The following is a 17,626-nucleotide window of genomic DNA, read 5'->3' on the forward strand; positions in this document are numbered from 1 at the left end:
AATTGCATTGTCTTATTTGATGAGGGGCTGCTTTTCACTCCCTGGGCACCAGCAGCTTATTTTAAGTCTCTCCCCTAAAGGGTCAGCAGATCTTCCTCCACCTGGACATTTGGAGTGGCTGTGAGGCATGCTGTTGTGTGCCTGAGCCAAAATGTATAAATCCCATTCTTTTGGTGTTGGACCTTTAGGTTCAGTAATAGAAGTGTTGCCAGGGCAGAGCAGAGCATGCTCATGGAGGGCACGGCGGTGAGCACATGTGATCTGTCTGCATCTGGGGACCCCACAGAGAGAAAGGGAAACAGGGAGATACAGAGACCCAGGTGGGCTGGATGAGGGACTGAGAAGGCAGGGGAGAGGGCTCACCCCAGAAAGGGTCACAAATCTTTCAAGTTGGACTTGGAAGTATGTTCATCTTTCATTTTTATGGCAGCAAATACGACTTCAATTGAAAAAACAATGTATTGGTTGTAGAAATTTTGGAAAATTCTTTATTTTTTATTTTTTATTATTTTTTTAATTTTTATTTCTTTTCAGCATAACAATATTCATTGTTTTTGCACCACACCCAGTGCTCCATGCAATCTGTGCCCTCCCTAATACCCACCACCTGGTTCCCCCAATCTCCCACCCCCAGCCCCTTCAAAACCCTCAGGTTGTTTTTCAGAGTCCATAGTCTCTCATGGTTCACCTCCCCTTCCAATTTCCCTCAACTCCCTTCTCCTCTCCATCTCCCCTTATCCTCCATGTTATTTGTTATGCTCCACAAATAAGTGAAACCATATGATAATTGACTCTCTCTGCTTGACTTATTTCATTTAGCATAATCTCTTCCAGTCCCGTCCATGTTGCTACAAAAGTTGGGTATTCGTCCTTTCTGATGGAGGCATAATACTCCATAGTGTATATGGACCACATCTTCCTTATCCATTCGTCCGTTGAAGGGCATCTTGGTTCTTTCCACAGTTTGGCGACCGTGGCCATGGCTGCTATGAACATTGGGGTGCATATGGCCCTTCTGTTTACTATGTCTGTATCTTTGGGGTAAATACCCAGTAGTGCAATTGCAGGGTCAAAGGGAAGCTCTATTTTTAATTTCTTGAGGAATCTCCACACTGTTCTCCAAAGTGGCTGCACCAACTTGCATTCCCACCAACAGCGTGAGAGGGTTCCCCTTTCTCCACATCCTCTCCAATACATGTTGTTTCCTGTCTTGCTAATCTTGGCCATTCTAACTGGTGTAAGGTGGTATCTCAATGTGGTTTTAATTTGAATCTCCCTGATGGCTAGTGATGATGAACATTTTTTCATGTGTCTGATAGCCATTTGTATGTCTTCATTGGAGAAGTGTCTGTTCATGTCTTCTGCCCATTTTTTGACATGATTATCTGTTTTGTGTGTGTTGAGTTTGAGAAGTTCTTTATAGATCCTGGATATCAACCTTTTGTCTGTACTGTCACTTGCAAATATCTTCTCCCATTCCGTGGGTTGCCTCTTTGTTTTGTTGACTGTTTCCTTTGCTGTGCAGAAGTTTTTGATCTTGACGAAGTCCCAAAAGTTCATTTTCGCTTTTGTTTCCTTTGCCTTTGGAGACATATCTTAAAAGAAGTTGCTGTGGCTGATACCGAAGAGGTTACTGCCTATGTTCTCCTCTAGGATTCTGATGGATTCCTGTCTCACGTTGAGGTCTTTTATCCATTTCGAGTTTATCTTTGTGTATGGTGTAAGAGAATGGTCGAGTTTCATTCTTCTACATATAGCTGTCCAGTTTTCCCAGCACCATTTATTGAAGAGACTGTCTTTTTTCCACTGGAAAATTCTTAAGAAGGAAAAATAGAATTGATACTGTTAGTAATTAATTTAAATAGTTTTAAGTTGTTATGAATACTCATCTAAATAAATGTGTAAATATGTTACTATTTATAATAGATTGTTATTTAAATATGCACATGAATATTTATACATCCATACATTTTTACATTTATAAATATATAAGTAAATAAAATCCTTTTAAGTAAAGTACAGACTTATTTATCAGAATTTGATTAATACTATTGGAAAGTCACCTGTAAAAACCAGACCGCCTGGAGATACAGCCAGTGTTTTTCTCTGAAACTTTTCAGTTTTGATATGTCATACATACTCAGGCACAGATGCATATTTTTACCAAAGTGGTATCATACCGTTCCGTATCCTTCTTTATTTGGGCTTCTCTAATGTTAAGCCCAAGTTTATTTTTTTTTAAAGATTTTATTTATTTATTTGACAGACAGAGATCACAAGTAGGCAGAGAGGCAGGCAGAGAGAAGTGGGGAAGCAGGCTCCCTGACGAGCAGAGATCCTGATGCGGGGCTCCATCCCAGGACCCTAGGATCATGACCTGAGCCGAAGGCAGAGGCTTTAACCCACTGAGCCACCCAGGCGCCCCTTCATGTGGTAAGAATTTTTAAGAGCTATTCTCTTAGCAACTTTAAAACGTATTATCAATTATATCCAGTATACATTGTACATATGCATCACATTATCTACTCATCTGACAATGGACAAGGTATTCCCATTATGTTGGCCATTCTGAATAATGTTGCATGTTTATTTTACACATATTTGTGAATTTTCTAGTTTTGTACTTCTGACTTCTAGTTTCATGCCATAGTGGCTGGAAAAGATTCTTGGTATGATTTCAATCATAAATTTTTAAAAAAGATTCTATTTAATTATTTGACAGAGAGTGAGCGAGCGAGCACAAGTAGGCAGACAGGCAGGCAGGGGGCGGGGGGGGGATGGGAAGCAGGCTCCCTGTGGGGCTCGATCCCAGGACCCTGGGATCATGACCTGAGCCGAAAGCAGAGGCTTTTACCTACTGAGCCACCCAGGCGCCCCTCTAATGTTAAGCCCAAGTTTAGACAGAGGTAGGTGAATATACACCTCAGAGTTCTTATGGTTCATTCAACATCTCTGAAGTCTCCTACTGTATTCTGACAACCCATATGAATATTTGCAGCCTACTGTAAAACACATCTGTATTTGTTATAATAGGAAAATACTATATTATGTATCAATATTTGAGTGTAAGTGGTGCCCCTAGAAAACACATAGAATTGTTTTTCTGCCTGTAGCTTATCAGAAGCCCTACTTCTTGTTTCGCCATTGGTCTTTGTTCATGGCTGCATAGTATTCCACCGCATTGGCCATGGATCCATTTGTTCAACCCATACTCTATTTGGGAACATTCAGATGCTTTCAATGTTTCCTCTTTTTTATACCAACAGCAGCATAACGGCTTTTGCCCAGTCCCATTTTTGGAGCTAGATGGGTCCCAGAGATGGACTTTTGAGTAAAGAATTTACCTTAGCCAAAGACATATCTGACTTTGTCCTCAACTCCTGGAAGGAATGCCTAAATCCTTAGAATGCCCTGCCTGATAAGAGTGTCTTTATTTGCCTTGTGGGGCCTTGGAACACACTGGATATTCCACAGTAGAAATTATGATGAAGGCTTTGGGTCACATGAAATCCGCTCTGCCCCTGGAGAGGTGGGAGATCGAGGTCAGCTATGTGAGCAGTGAATCATAACTGTGTGAAAGAACCCCAATAAAAACTCTGATGACCAGTCTCAAGTGAGCTTCCCTGGTCAGCAGACTGTCACACACCAGTGCTGGGAGGAGGTAATGCTGTCCATGACTCATGACTCCACTGGAGAGACATGTGGAAGCCCCTGGACCCTGACCATGGCCTTTCCTCCCTTTCACTGACATTGATCTGTATCCTCAAGCTGTAACCAGCCCTAACCACAAGGATAATAGCTTTTAGTGCGTTATGTGAGTCCTTCCACTGAATGGTGGAAACTGAGGGTGGTCTTAAGTATCCTGAACTTGCAATAGTGTCACAAGTGAAGGTGGTCATATGTATGGATGCCCCCTAACTATGCCTCACTGTCTCCACCTGTAATGTGAGGATATGAAACCTTTCCTCTCCAGAGGACTGCTGTGAGCTTTCAATAAGGTAACATATATAAATGACTGCCAACAATGCCTCCCACACTGACCATTTCAGGACATGTTAATTCCTAATGGCATAATTAAAAATCCTTTTATAATGTTTCACTAAACTTTTTGGGAAAAAAGAAACATTTAAACTGCATTTATAGATATTTAAAAAACACTTCAGTTGTATGACCTAATAACAAAAATCTTCACAGGTACTTAAATTATCCTATAAATCTCATTAATTAAGAACTTGTATCCTTATTACCTTTCTTTTTCCTTATTAAGGTAAAAGGGAGTTGGTTAATGGGAGGAGACCAGCAAGCTGTAGCACAGAGGCCATCTGATTGAATCTATCTGACATCACTCGACACGAAGCATCCCTATCCAACAGAGCTTTATGCCAAGCCACTGCAGAAGAATGTCCCTCCCTTGCATCCAGACTGTACATGGACAGCAATGCTTGGTCCAAGCAATCAGGACCAATATGGGAGAACTGGTTTCATCCAGAGCCCACAGCAAGAATCCGAGCATTTAAGGAAGTGAGACCCTCAGGAAAGCCCCACGCTCAGGAGAAAGCGGCAGGCTTGGAACATACTTCGGGCTCCAGAGCCTCACTCTCATTCCCTTAAGCCAACCCCGGAGCTCAGCTGGGTGTGGGTGGCAGCCTGAGGAGCCCTCCCAAGGAGCCCTTAATCTTCTTCTAGAGCCCCGCTGTGTACCTTTTTATCAAGACAGCAAAACGTCACAGCCCCTCCCAGGGCAAGGTTCTGCCCAGAACAGCCAGCGTGAACACTGGAAGACGCTCACCAGGCCCAGAGACCACAGGGAATGCTCACCTGGGATCCTTATGGAGATCATGTTCCACACCTGTAAACCAGGTGGAACCCTGACGCCCCTCAGCCTGGTCCCTGTGGCCCCGTGTGGGCAAACCTATCACCCCAAGTGCATCAGACTATCAGGGAGAGCCATGAAGTTGTCAATCGCAGCAACCCTGAGAGGGTCTACATTTTCATGGGGGCGCCAGGCGAACTGGATGGAGAGGATAGGCGGCAGGACCCCCCCCCCCATCAGCTCCCAGCGAAGAATGAAGTGGAATGGAAAAATAACATTAACAATAACATGGGTAATGACAACAGTGATGATAGTAATAATCCTTTGCCTTTTATCATTCCTGTGTAGCGAGACTGTCGGAGAGACTGGCTTCTCAGTAGCAGGGTGGGAACCAGGTGTCAGGGCGCAGCTGGTGTGGGAGCGAATGGGTTGAAAGCGTAATGGGAGGAGGACACAGGTGGTGCCGCCATCTGGGCAACTCTCTGGGTGAGCAGCAGAGGGCGCCCTAACCGGGCAGGGAACGTCGAGAGAGAAGCGCCGCGGCCAGGGGGGCGCCGTGGGGGCGGTGGAGAAGGGCACAGACCCGTTTCTGCCCCCAAATTACCTGATCTCTGTAGGTTTCAGTGACCTCACCGTCCACTCTGTGGGCCTCAGAGTGGGTATCGCACCTCCTACCTTTATGAATTTGAGAACAAAAGCCAGACAGTAAAATCAGCAACCACACCTCCAAAAAAAAAAAAAAAAAAAAAATGCAAGGAGAGTGATAGGGCCTCTGTCCTGTGAACCCTGGAGCCAGCCACACCTAAAGCCAGGTCAAATTATGTCCTGAATAAAAAAGGGGACTCAGAGGGGCGCCTGGGTGGCTCAGTCGGTTAAACGTCTGACTCCTGATTTCATCTCAGGTCATGATCTCAAGGTCGTGAGATGGTGCCCAGAGTTGGCAGGGAAATTTTCTCTCTCTCCCGCCCCCGCCCGCCTCTCCCCCGGCTCGCACTTGAAATTAATTAATTAATTAAATCTTCGGGGGGAAAATGGGGGGACTCAGAGACAGAGACATATAAGACAGGAGCCCCAGACCTGGTGGTCAGGTCAACAATTACTCCACATTAAATAATCCACATTGTGTCCCTCACTATGTATTTTCCACTTGCAGGTTTGGGGATTTGGACTGTACAGTTAAAAACAGACGCTTTAGAGACAAAAAGATGAGATTCAAATCTGTCTCCAGCAGGAGCTTGATCTGCTCTCCAGAAAGCGACATCGTGAAATATCTCAATTTTGGGACAGTCATAACCTGATTGCAACTTAACTTAATCCCGTACAAAACTCTACACTTCAACCCCTCAACACTTGTGTTTTTGATGTCACAATTTACACCTTTTCATATCGAGTATCCATTAACAAATTATCTCAGTCATAGTTATTCTTAACACTTTTGTCTTTTCACTTTTATACTAAAATTAAGTGATTCATACAGCACCATTTCAGGGTTACCGTCTTCCGTATTTGTCTGTGTACCCGCCATTCCCATACTTCCATATACTCATGCAGATGGTCTTACAACCTTCCATTTCAACCTGAAGCACTCCCTTAAGCATTTTGTTAAGATCTTATGCTAAATGGGATAAGCCAATCAAAGAAGGGCAAATGCTCCACAAATGGACTTAAATGAAATATCTAAAACAGTCAAGTTCACCGGAGCAGAGAGTATTGTGGTGGTTGCCAGGGGCTGGAGGGAGCTGTTGGTCAGAAGATATAAAGTTTCAGGAATGCAAGATGCATCAGTTGTGAGATCTGCTGTCTTGTGTAATGCCTGTAGTTAGCAATACTGTTTTGGGCACTTAATCAATTTGTTAAGGGGGTAGATCTCATGTTAAGTTTTCTTACAACAACAACAACAACAACAACAACAACAACAACAAACAGACAAAACAAAACCCCCAAAACAGCAGAGAGTCACCAGGAAACTTTGAGAGGAGGTGGGCATGTTTGTAACCAAGATCGTGGTGACGATTTCAGAGGTGCAATGCATAAGTGCAAACTCATCAAATTGCATACATTAAATATGTGCCATTTTTTGTACAGCAGTTGTATCTCCATAGAGCCATCTAAAAAGAAAAAGGAAAAAATATCACATCTATCAACCTCATCATCGCTTGTGAAAGGGAAAGGGAACATTACTACAGACCTCAACGTGTCTGCATGAGGCTCAAAGGATGCATTACAGGTAAAGCGTTTGGCACAGTAGTTAATTGACACTAGTGCTCACGCTAACAGGCTTCCCTCAGTTAACTGGACCACTTCCTGGGGATCATAAAAATCTCAGATGGGGGGCGTCTGGCTAGCTCTGTGGGTTGAGCCTCTGCCTTCTGCTCAGGTCATGGTCTCAGGGTCTGGGAATCGAGCCCCGTATCCGCATCGGGTTCTCTGCTCAGCAGGGAGCCTACTTCCCCCTCCCTCTCTGCCTGCCTCTCTGCCTATTTGTGATCTCTCTCTGTCTCTGTCAAATAAATAAATAAATAAATAAATAAATAAATATCTTTTTAAAAAAATCTCAGATGACCTTTAGCCTTTTAGTTTAACCGCCGGAATTTGAGGAATCATTACTGCCATCTGGTGGCCACAGCCTGCATTTCCGCTTCTGCGGATTCCCACAAGGAAGATGGTCTCAACAGTCAAGAACACACTCCTTCTTCCTCTGTTGGTGTGTTGAGGTTTCAAGGTGGGCTCTGTTTTGGTTTGCTCAGCCCTGGATGGGAGGTGGTTTAAAAGTAGCATTCCAGGAACCTCTGCAAAGAGAGACGATGGCTTTTGATCACAGGTTACAAGGGATATTTTGTAACAAAACCTAATTGCACATGGATACACCCTAAACAACGATAATCTGCATTTCCTCTTCCCACTCAAAAAAAAAAAAAAATGTCCCAGCCTCCATGCTCTGGGAAGATTCACCCTATTCACCCTAAACACAAATTGCTCCTCCAACAGAACAGATAGGACTCTGCAGGATGTCAGGCAGCTCTGGACGCACACATACAAGCTGTTGCAAAGCAAGAGAAACAGCCACACATGTGAAGCTTGGAAAGAGGAGGGGAGGCCCAAAGTGAAAGCATTCTTAAGAAAAAGTCCGCTGTGGGATGCTGGATCAGGAGGGGTTTTGCACTGTGAACTGGGACAGCTTCCAATCATGTATTTGAGTATTTGCTCACAAAGCCTGTATTACACACTGTACTGGCCCTGCCCTTATGTGGTGATGGAGGAGGGCAGGGGACATGGCCCAGGACGTGGGCAGATCCTGTCTTCTCAAAACAGAGATGTGGGGATCAAGTGCTTGGTGAACCAGGTGAAAAACCTGGCATAAACCCCCATGTAGCCTGTTCTTCTTGGTTCTGGCTCCTGTCATGAAATCCTGGAATTGCCTAGGGACCACCCCACCAAGCGGGGAGAAGAGAGGTCAGGTCTCAGTTCCAGTCTCCAACACAGTGTGTTCACTCTGTTTTGTTAAATAAATGCAGGAATGGAAAACTTCTCCCTTCAGCTCCCTTGGAGTTCTTCCACATTCTTCTGCCTTTAACTCCTACTGGGCCACTCCAGAACTAATCCCCAGCAGGAATAGCACGACTTCCTGATACCTGCCCAGGAGCGCCTTAGTCTCTAATGTGGAGAGCAGGTACTAAAGGTCAGGACATGGGCAGGTGGTGTGGAGACAGGGAGCAGGTCTTGCCTTCCCTGGTGTCTTAGGGCATGTCTGTTGCCCTTTCTGAACCTCAGCAACCCCCTCTGAAAAATGGGAAGTGAGCACAATCTCTCAAGGCAGCCTAGCTCTGATTCAGAACAAGTCTAATGTTCTTGTTCTGTGCATACACTTCAGTGTCACTCACCTTCCTGTCAGAACTTCCTCTTGGTCCTATAGCTCATGAGTCCTTGAAAGAGAAAATCCTAGCAAAGGGCTTGGCCCATCCCTTCCCAGAGCTGCAGCTAATCCTGCTGTTGGGGGGTGAGCAGGTAGGGCAGGACGGCTGAGGCAGAGACTCTCACCCCCAGAGTCCCAGATTCAGCATCTGGATTTCACGCTGGAAGAGAACAAGCCAGTTTGTGATGACATGAGAGAGCTTTTCATCCCCACTCCCCGTACCGTCTCCTATCCTCGGGATGGCTGGAACAAATCCACGCCTGCTTGTGGCTACTGGTTCCAGAACAGGGACAAGCCTGTTAAGGATTCTTCAGTGGCCATGACCCACCTGGACCACGTACTACTGGTTGTGACTCAGGGATGTTTCCTCCCCTGGAGACTCTGAGAAATACAACTGTGCTTTGAGCATCACTGACACCAGGAGGATGGAGGCTGGGACATATTTCTTTTGAGTGGAAAGAGGAAATGCAGAATATAATTATTTATATGACTTGTTTCTTTGCATGTGAGGGATATGAAACTGCCTACAAAGAGGACAAAGATGGAACGTGGGAAAGCCCATGGAACCTGAATGCTGTAGACTGAGTTGTGCCCCCAAATTCATCTCCTGGAGCCCCAACCCCAAATGTGATGGTATTTTCAGAGATAATTAAGATTAAGTGAGATCATAAGGGTGGAGTCCCAAGATGGATGGCCTTATAAGAAGGGGAAGAGAAAGAGAGTGATCCCTCTCCCTCCCGCCCTTGCCTCCCCCAACTCCAGGTATGGAAGAGGACAGGCCATTTGAGTGCACAGGACATAGTGAGGTAGCTTCACTTAGGGGTTAAAAGGAGGCCATTGAATTGTCCTGGAGGGCCACACCTGAGCTGTTCCTGGCCCTCGCTGTCCAGGGTCCTGGAGCTGTCCTGGAGAGGGGCTGGAGATGGAGGGAAACCCACCTTTTGCTCAGGGCACCTGCGGGGCCCCAGGGTCTCCCTGCCTCTCCATGCAGAGTGAACTTCAGGAAACTAGTCTCTGGGATGCTCCTCCTAGCAGGTATGAGAGAGGACGGTAGAAGGGACAAGAGCGACCTCAGTCTCAACTCTATTCTCAGGTTCAGCTTCAGGTATTCCCAAGGACACAGACCAACTCTGTCTTCTGTGTTGCTCCTGCCAGGACAGGGGTCTGTGTGGCACCTATGCTCGGCTCCGGGACCCTAGGGCCTAGGATCCTGAGACCTCAAGGGAAGGGCCTGTGACCTGTCTAGCATGTGGTTGGGGCACAGAGGTCCTAGGGATGAGAGACGTGGGAAAAAAGGATATGAGAAGGGCACCTGGGTGGCTCAGTGGGTTAAAACCTCTGCCTTCAGCTCAGGTCATGATCTCAGGGTCCTGGGATTGAGGCCCACATTGTGCTCTCTGCTCAGTGGGGAGCATGCTTCCCCCCTCCCCACCTCTCTCTGCCTGCCTCTCTGCCTACTTGTGATCTCTCTTTGTCATATAAATTTAAAAAAATCTTTAAAAAAAAAAAGGATATGAGAAGGGCGGGGTGAGTGACAGCAGCTGAAGATCCCTTCCTCCATGCAGTCCCCCTGAGCCATCCATGGGGAGGATTTGAACACTCCCTGCCAGGCAGGGCTGGAGGGTCCTTGAGGTCAGAGTCTGTCTATATACCTCCAGCCCCAGCCCCAGTCCCAGCACAGTACCGGGTAAACAGATGGTGTCCCATGAATGTGGTCAAATGGACAAGCCATCTCCCTACGAGGGAAGTCAGAGATCAGCATCTGCAAGGCAATTAGGCATTTGCACTGCCTGAGGCTAACAACACCTCTGGTAGATGTAGGCATGGCCTCCAGTAGGGCTGGCAGGATGACCATGTGGCAGGGCAGGAGAAAAGACCTGGGGCCCCTGAGGGCATGATGAACTGCCACCTGTTGTGTGGGCAGGGGGACCACAGCATGGAGGTGCAAACAGCTTTTCCTACTGCCCAGCCCAGTTTTGCCTCTGCATTGACCTTGAGCCTACAGCAGGGTCCTATAGCTGGGAATCTTCCTTCCTGTCCACTGAAAGTATAAGCCAGGTCCACTCTGCTCACTTGTGCCCCAAAGCACCCAACAGAGCTTCAAGTCCCATGGCCCCAGCCCGTTTCCACCCTCATGACCTCTACCAGACAAGTGCCTATACACTGTATGTCTCTCCCCTGGATGGGGAGCATCTCAAAGACATGAACTGGTTCTGCTGTGTCTCCTCTTTGCCTCTAGCCCTAACCATTGCTGTGTCTCCTCTTTGCATCTAGCCAACATCCACTCTGTATCCAAGACCCTTACCCATCATTCATGGGCTGGACACCCACACAGAACCTCCAAGATCCCACATCAGCTCTAGACTGGGTTCTCTCAACCTCAGCACTGTTGAACCTTAGAGCTGCATGATTTTTTGCAGTGAGGGCTGTCCTGTGCATTGGAAGATGTGTAAAAACATCCCGAGTCTCAACCCACTAGATGCCAGACACACCCTCCTCCGAAGCTGTGATGATAAAATGTGTCCAGACACTGACAATTTCCCCTTTGGGGAGAGGCCGGCAAACACCCCTGTTTATGAACCATAGGTCCAGACACCACAGTGGTTAACTCAGCCCAGGCCAGGAAGTGACTACTTCCCCTTAGCAAAGGGAGGGCACCAATGGCACCACAGTCCGGACAGCAGGACTCCAACATACCCACCTACTTCTCTCTCATGCTACGAAGTTCTCAGACACATCTACTGTTCCGCTCCTCACCAGGACAGGCCTCCAGCAAATGTGAGGCCTGATGGGAAAGATGCATGTCACTGGTCCATAAGAAAAAATATTAGAGCACAAAGTGCTCTAATACGTGTTTACAGAAAAACCATGAAGACTGAGCAGCATGTGGCATATTGGGGACCATGTTCCGGAACTAAGAGCTGAGGAGGAGACATTTGAACAAAGACTTGAAGTCAGGTGACAAAGCGGGTTCTGTATTTACCTGAGAGAAAATTATCCCAAGAAATGGACAATGGGGAAGGGTGAGCAAAGTTGCTCTGAGACGGGAGGAGGGCTGGTGTGGAAACAAGAGGATGGGGTTGAGAGCACAGGAGTGCAAGGTGGGGATGCTGGGACGATGGTGCTGATCTGGTGGGGGTGCAGGCCCTGTGGGAATGGGGGTGCAGATCCCATGGGATGCAGACCATGAGGGTGTGGAGACCTTGAGGAAGAGGAAACCTCATGGGGGTGGAGACCCTGGGGTAGGAGTGCAGATCCCACAGAGGTGCACACATCCTCCTGGTGCAAATCATGCAAGCCTTCCAGAAAATGCAAGAATCTGGAAGCCTTTGAGGAGAGCAGAGATATGACTGAACTTTCCTTTCAATAGGATACCCATGGCTTTTCTGCTCAGCAGCAGCTAGAGTGGGTCCACGGCGGCAAGACAGAGATTCGGAGGGCACTGCTGGTACCCCAGGTGGGACACGATGCTGGCTCCAACCACGGAGAGAGGGGACTTTATTTTTGGATATATAATGACAATAAAACAAACAGGATTTCCTAAAGGATGAGGGGTGTGGGAGGAAGAGAGGAGCAAGAATGATGCTCAGTGTCATCTCTGAGCATCTGGCAGGATGGAGTCAAGGAATTTAGAGACGGTCCTTCTGAGAATGTTGGGGATGGAGCAGGCTGTGACTGTCTGGAATCAGCAGAGGGGTCCAGGCAGAGATGTCAAATCCCACAGCTGCTGGAAGGGCATGATCAATAGGGAGGAAAGGGACTGATTGCACATAGAGAAAATGAGGCACTTGGAAACACATTTGTCACTGGGGACCCAATAATGGCAGATTTGACAGAAGGGGCAGGAAAGGGGTGAAGATGTGGTTGGAGCAAGTTCAGGAGAGTCAGATGAGAGGAGATGGCCGAAGGGGTACAGACAACCCTGTGAGGACTTTGCTGCAAAGAGGAGCAGAGCAAGACTCCAGAGAAGGAGAGCGTCTGCCTTTTCTGCCATCCGCCTGGAGGGAGCATCTCTGATGACCCGCCTGTATTAACTTCCTGGGGTCCTTGTAACAAATGCCACACTCTTGGGGTCTTAAGACAAAAGAAATGTGTAAGGTCTCACAGGGAGGTCAGAAGGCTGTGATATGAAGGAAATACACTGTTTCCCTCTGCCCTGCCATGATCTCCCTGGGACTCTGTATCACAGGATAGGTGAACCTATCCTGTGTAGAAGAAGAAAGTGTACAAATGTATTTCATATGAGATTTATGTGGCACAGGAGCCTTCATAAAGAAATGAAGACCCCAATAAATGGCTAAACCTGAGGGGTTCATGCTCGATTTGCTGAAGAGTAGAAAGTTGGAGCCACACCTGGGAGAACAAAAGGTTTGAGCTGTGGGTGGTAACTGGAGTGGCTTGAAGAGACCCGCCTGTCGGATCCATCTCTCTGTCCATCTGTCATCAGACTTGCGATGTTCCCTTCCTCTGGGTAGAGGGAGGGAAAAGTCACAAAGTCCTTCCTCCGCCTGCCAGTTCTCAAATTCCTTCAGCCTGAAAGGGTCAGGATGCCAAGGTCACACATTTTGGGAGCCATGTCCTGAACCCCAGAATCCAAAATCAGGTTTGCTGCCCAGAAATCAAGAGTGGTTGAGCTCCACGCCCTCCAGAGGCTCAAGGAGAGAATCCTTCTCCTGCTTCTTGGGGGTGATGGTGGCTGCCAGCATGCCTTAACCTGGGGTGTCACTGCTCCACTCTGGGTCTCTGTGGTCATGTTTCCTCCTGCTGCTCTGTATGCAGAAAGTCACCCTCTGCTTCCCCTTTAGAAGGACACTCTGATAGATTTAGGATCCAACCCAGACAATCTATGATGATCTCCACAGTCCAGATCCCTAACTTCGTCCCACCTGCAAAGAATTTGTTTCCTGTAAGGTAACATCTAGTTTCCACGGATTAAGACCTGGGTATGTTTGGGGTCATTATTTAGCCTTGCATGGCCCAAAGGATTTTCCCACCCCTAAATGTCCTCATCTGCCCCCTGACCTTCTTTACTCTGTTCTTCCATGTCCTGATGCACTAGTGGGTCGCCTCAGGCATAACACAGGACTTGGGGAAGAGGGACCTGCTGTTCTGTAAAAGCCACCATTGCCAGAGCTACAAGAAAAGCGACAGAGAGAAAATACCTACAAATACATGTCTGATGAAAAAGTTGTACCTAAATATTTCAAAGATTCTCAAGACAAAGCAATAAGTCAGCAAACAAACATAATTGTATAAAAAATGGTGTCTCAACAATGAAAAAACGAACCACTGTAACTACAAATTGCAAAGAATTGAATAGATATTTCTCCAAAAGGATCCAAAAGACCACTAAGCACATGACAAGATGCTCAACATCTAATATCAGCAAAATGCAGACAACATGCGCACAATGAGAAACCTCTTCACGCTCATTCTGATGGTTGTTATGAAAAAACAAAAGAAACAACAAGCAGGAAATCACAAGTGTTGGCCTGGATGCAGAGAGAGTGGAACTCCTGGTTTTGCTCTTGAGGTTGTAAAATGGTGCATTTGCTGTGCCATCAGTACGGCAGTTCCTCAAAAAATTAAACATGGGTTTACCATAGGATCCAGAAATTTCCCATCTGGGTACGTACCCAAAGGATCCAAGGCAGGCACTTGAATAGCTATTTCTACATCTGTGTTCATGGCAACATCATTCATAAGCGCTAAACGGTGGAAGCAACCCAAGGGTCTACCAAGAGAGGAACAGATAGACAAAGGCTGGTATGTCCATTCAGTGCCATATTACGCAGTCTGGGAAAGAAGGAAACGTTGGCACGTTCTACAGCATGGATTGAGCACATTATTCTAAGTGCAATAAGCCAGTCACAATAGGACAAATCCTGGAGGATTCCACTTACATCACGTATCTAGAGTAGGCAAATTCATAGACACTGAAGAGAGAAGGATGGTTTCCAGGGTCAGGGGATGGTGGGGGAGAGGGGGAATCGAGGGTTATCAACTTAATAGGCACAAAATGTCAGATTGGGATGATGAAAAAAGTTGTGGAGATGGGTAGTGATGATGGTGGAACAACTACAGGAATGGGCTTAAGGCCACTGACCTGGACAGTTAAAACGGTTAGAGAGTAAAGCTTTTGTTCTGCATGTTTTGCTTTAGTCAAAACAGAGCAGCCAAAGATTGAACCAGCCAGCCACCTCACCAAAGAAGGACAACGGATGGCAAATGAGCACATGAAAACGTGCCCACCTCCACTTGTCCTTAGGAAATCCCAGAGTAAAACCAGTGCACACCTCTTAGAATGGCTAAACAAACAAACAAAAATCCAAACACAAATACAAGAAAAATCCTGGTAATGTCAAACACTGAAGACACTGTGGAGCAACCAGAACTCACCACACTCTGCTGGTGGGATCACCAAATGCTACAGCCACTGTGGAGGAGAGTTTGGTGGTTTTTTCCCAGTTCAACCTACATGTCTTATGGGACCGAGCAACTCGATGCCTAGACATTTGCCCAAGAGAAATAAAAACACGTTCCCACAGAAACCTGCAAGGGAATATGGACAGTTCCATTATTCATAGTCACCCCAAACCTAGAAACAACCCCAGTGGTCTCCTCAGGGTAGCGTATGCAACATGAGGGCACACAGAAACAGTGATGTACTAGCAGCAAGTACAGGAACAAATTATGGGCATACACACCCAGCAACATGCAGAACCCTCTAATGCAGCATGCCAAGTGAATGAAGCCAGACTTTGAAGGCTACTTTTGGTATGATTCTGTTTCTGTGACATTCAATAAACAACAGAATTACAGGGATGCAGAACAGACCAGCATTTCTGCAGAGATTAAGGTTGGAGGGAGGATCTTTCCACCAAGGGACAGGAGGAAAGAACATTTTGGGGAATGGCACTCTTCAGTCTCTTAACCATGGTTATGGTTACATAATTCCATACACCCATCAAACTTCACAGAATTGAAGGAGATAACAAGTGAATATCACTATGTCTAAATTAGAATAAATTAATAAATTAAGAGCACATTGAGAAAACACTACCTTTCTGCTAAAATTGCTAAAATTTAAAAGGCTGTCAACATCAAGTGTTAAGAAGAGTGTTGAGTCACTGGAATTCTGGAACATGGTGGATAGGATTGGTAAAGGTTCAATCCGTTTTGGAGAGTAGTTTAGCAATTTCTCTTAGTGTGGAACATGCAGTTACTCTTTGACCCAACAATTACACTTTTGGGGAGGGGTCTTCTTTCTTTTTTAGCATTTTGTATGTCTGTTTTTTATTTTTTATTTATTTTTTATTTTTTTAGATTTTATTTATTTATTTGACAGACAGAGATCACAAGCAGGCAGAGAGGCAGGCAGGGTGACAGAGAGGAGGAAGTAGGCTCCCCGTCAAGCAAAGAGCCCCATGCAGGACTCGATCCCAAGACCCTGAGGTCATGACTCGAGCCGAAGGCAGAGGCTTAATCCACTGAGCCACCCCACCCAGGGATGCCTGGGTGGCATCCCTCGTATGTCTGTTTTTTAATCTAAGTATGGTTGACATGATCTTATGTGAGTTTCACAATTATACTACTTGTATATACTCAAGAAAATATGTATATACTCAAGAAAATATGTCCACAAAAAGTTTCACTTTCATATAGTCAAAACTTAAAAATCTCAACTGTCTATCAATAGGTGAATAAATAAGAGGTTATAGGACACTCATATCATGGCATAATACTTAGTAATCATGTATTATGAACTACAAACACGACTTGGATCCATTTCAAAAGCAGTATGTTAAGTGAGAGAACACAGAACACGCAAATGAGTACATTTCTAGGAAATTCTCAAATAGGTCAAATTAATTCAGCATGACAGAGACTAGATCAATGTTTACCTGGGGCTGAGGTTCCAGAAACCCATATGGAGTGGTATTTTTGTTCTCTGTCTCCATCGTGGAGGTATACATTTGTCATAAGTCCTAGAGATGCACACTTTAGGAGGGTACATTTTATCTTATAAAAAGTACAAAGTTCATTGAAGAAACATCATGAGAACTCACAAAACCTTCCAGTCCATGAAAATGGTATACCTCCCTTTACTGTAAAGCAATCACTTTGGGTTTTCTGTTATGTGCCACAAGAATGCATTTCGAATAACCTAGAATAAGGTGTGATTTCACTTATTGGAGACTCGATTCCTCATTTATCAGATGAGGCACAAAATAGCTCTATGTTAGTAATTTTTCTAAGGAACATACTTTAGATACCACTGCGTTTGCAATATTTTACAACTGTATGATGCAATTATATATCATATTATATTGTGTAGATAGGCATCAATGATTTGCCAGATGCGTACTCCACAGAGATGGAAAGTCACATGGGCAGCACCTGTGATTTTAATTGCAGCTGTATATTTGTTCCACTTATGTTTTCTGCAGTAATATTATATGTGTTTTGAGCCACACTTCACCTTAAGAAGCTGATTTTTTACATCACAGGAAATGATGAGGAACTAAAAAACCTGCTTCAGTCCATGCACCACTGTATAGACAGCATTCAGGGAAAAGATTTTTCCCATGGCTCATTTACATGAAGATCCCACATAGTTCTCATTTTGGAGATGCCATTGAAACTTCATGAATCAGCATAGTAGAAGTGAAAGAAAAAAGGACCCATCCCTGTATATTTAGAAAATATCCAGGAGGCCAGCAGACACATTTATTTATTTATTTATCTATCTATGTTATGTTATGTGATGTGATGTTAATCACCATACAGGACATCATTAGTTTTTCAGGTAGTGTTCCATGGTTCATTAGCAGACACATTTTAAAAGACCAGGTGTCTGCAGCTGTGAACCTCACAGGGACAAAGAGAAAGTCCGGTGT

The sequence above is a fragment of the Martes martes genome (assembly GCF_963455335.1).
Source record: "Martes martes genome assembly, chromosome: 17".
NCBI classification, from domain to species: Eukaryota; Metazoa; Chordata; class Mammalia; order Carnivora; family Mustelidae; genus Martes; species Martes martes.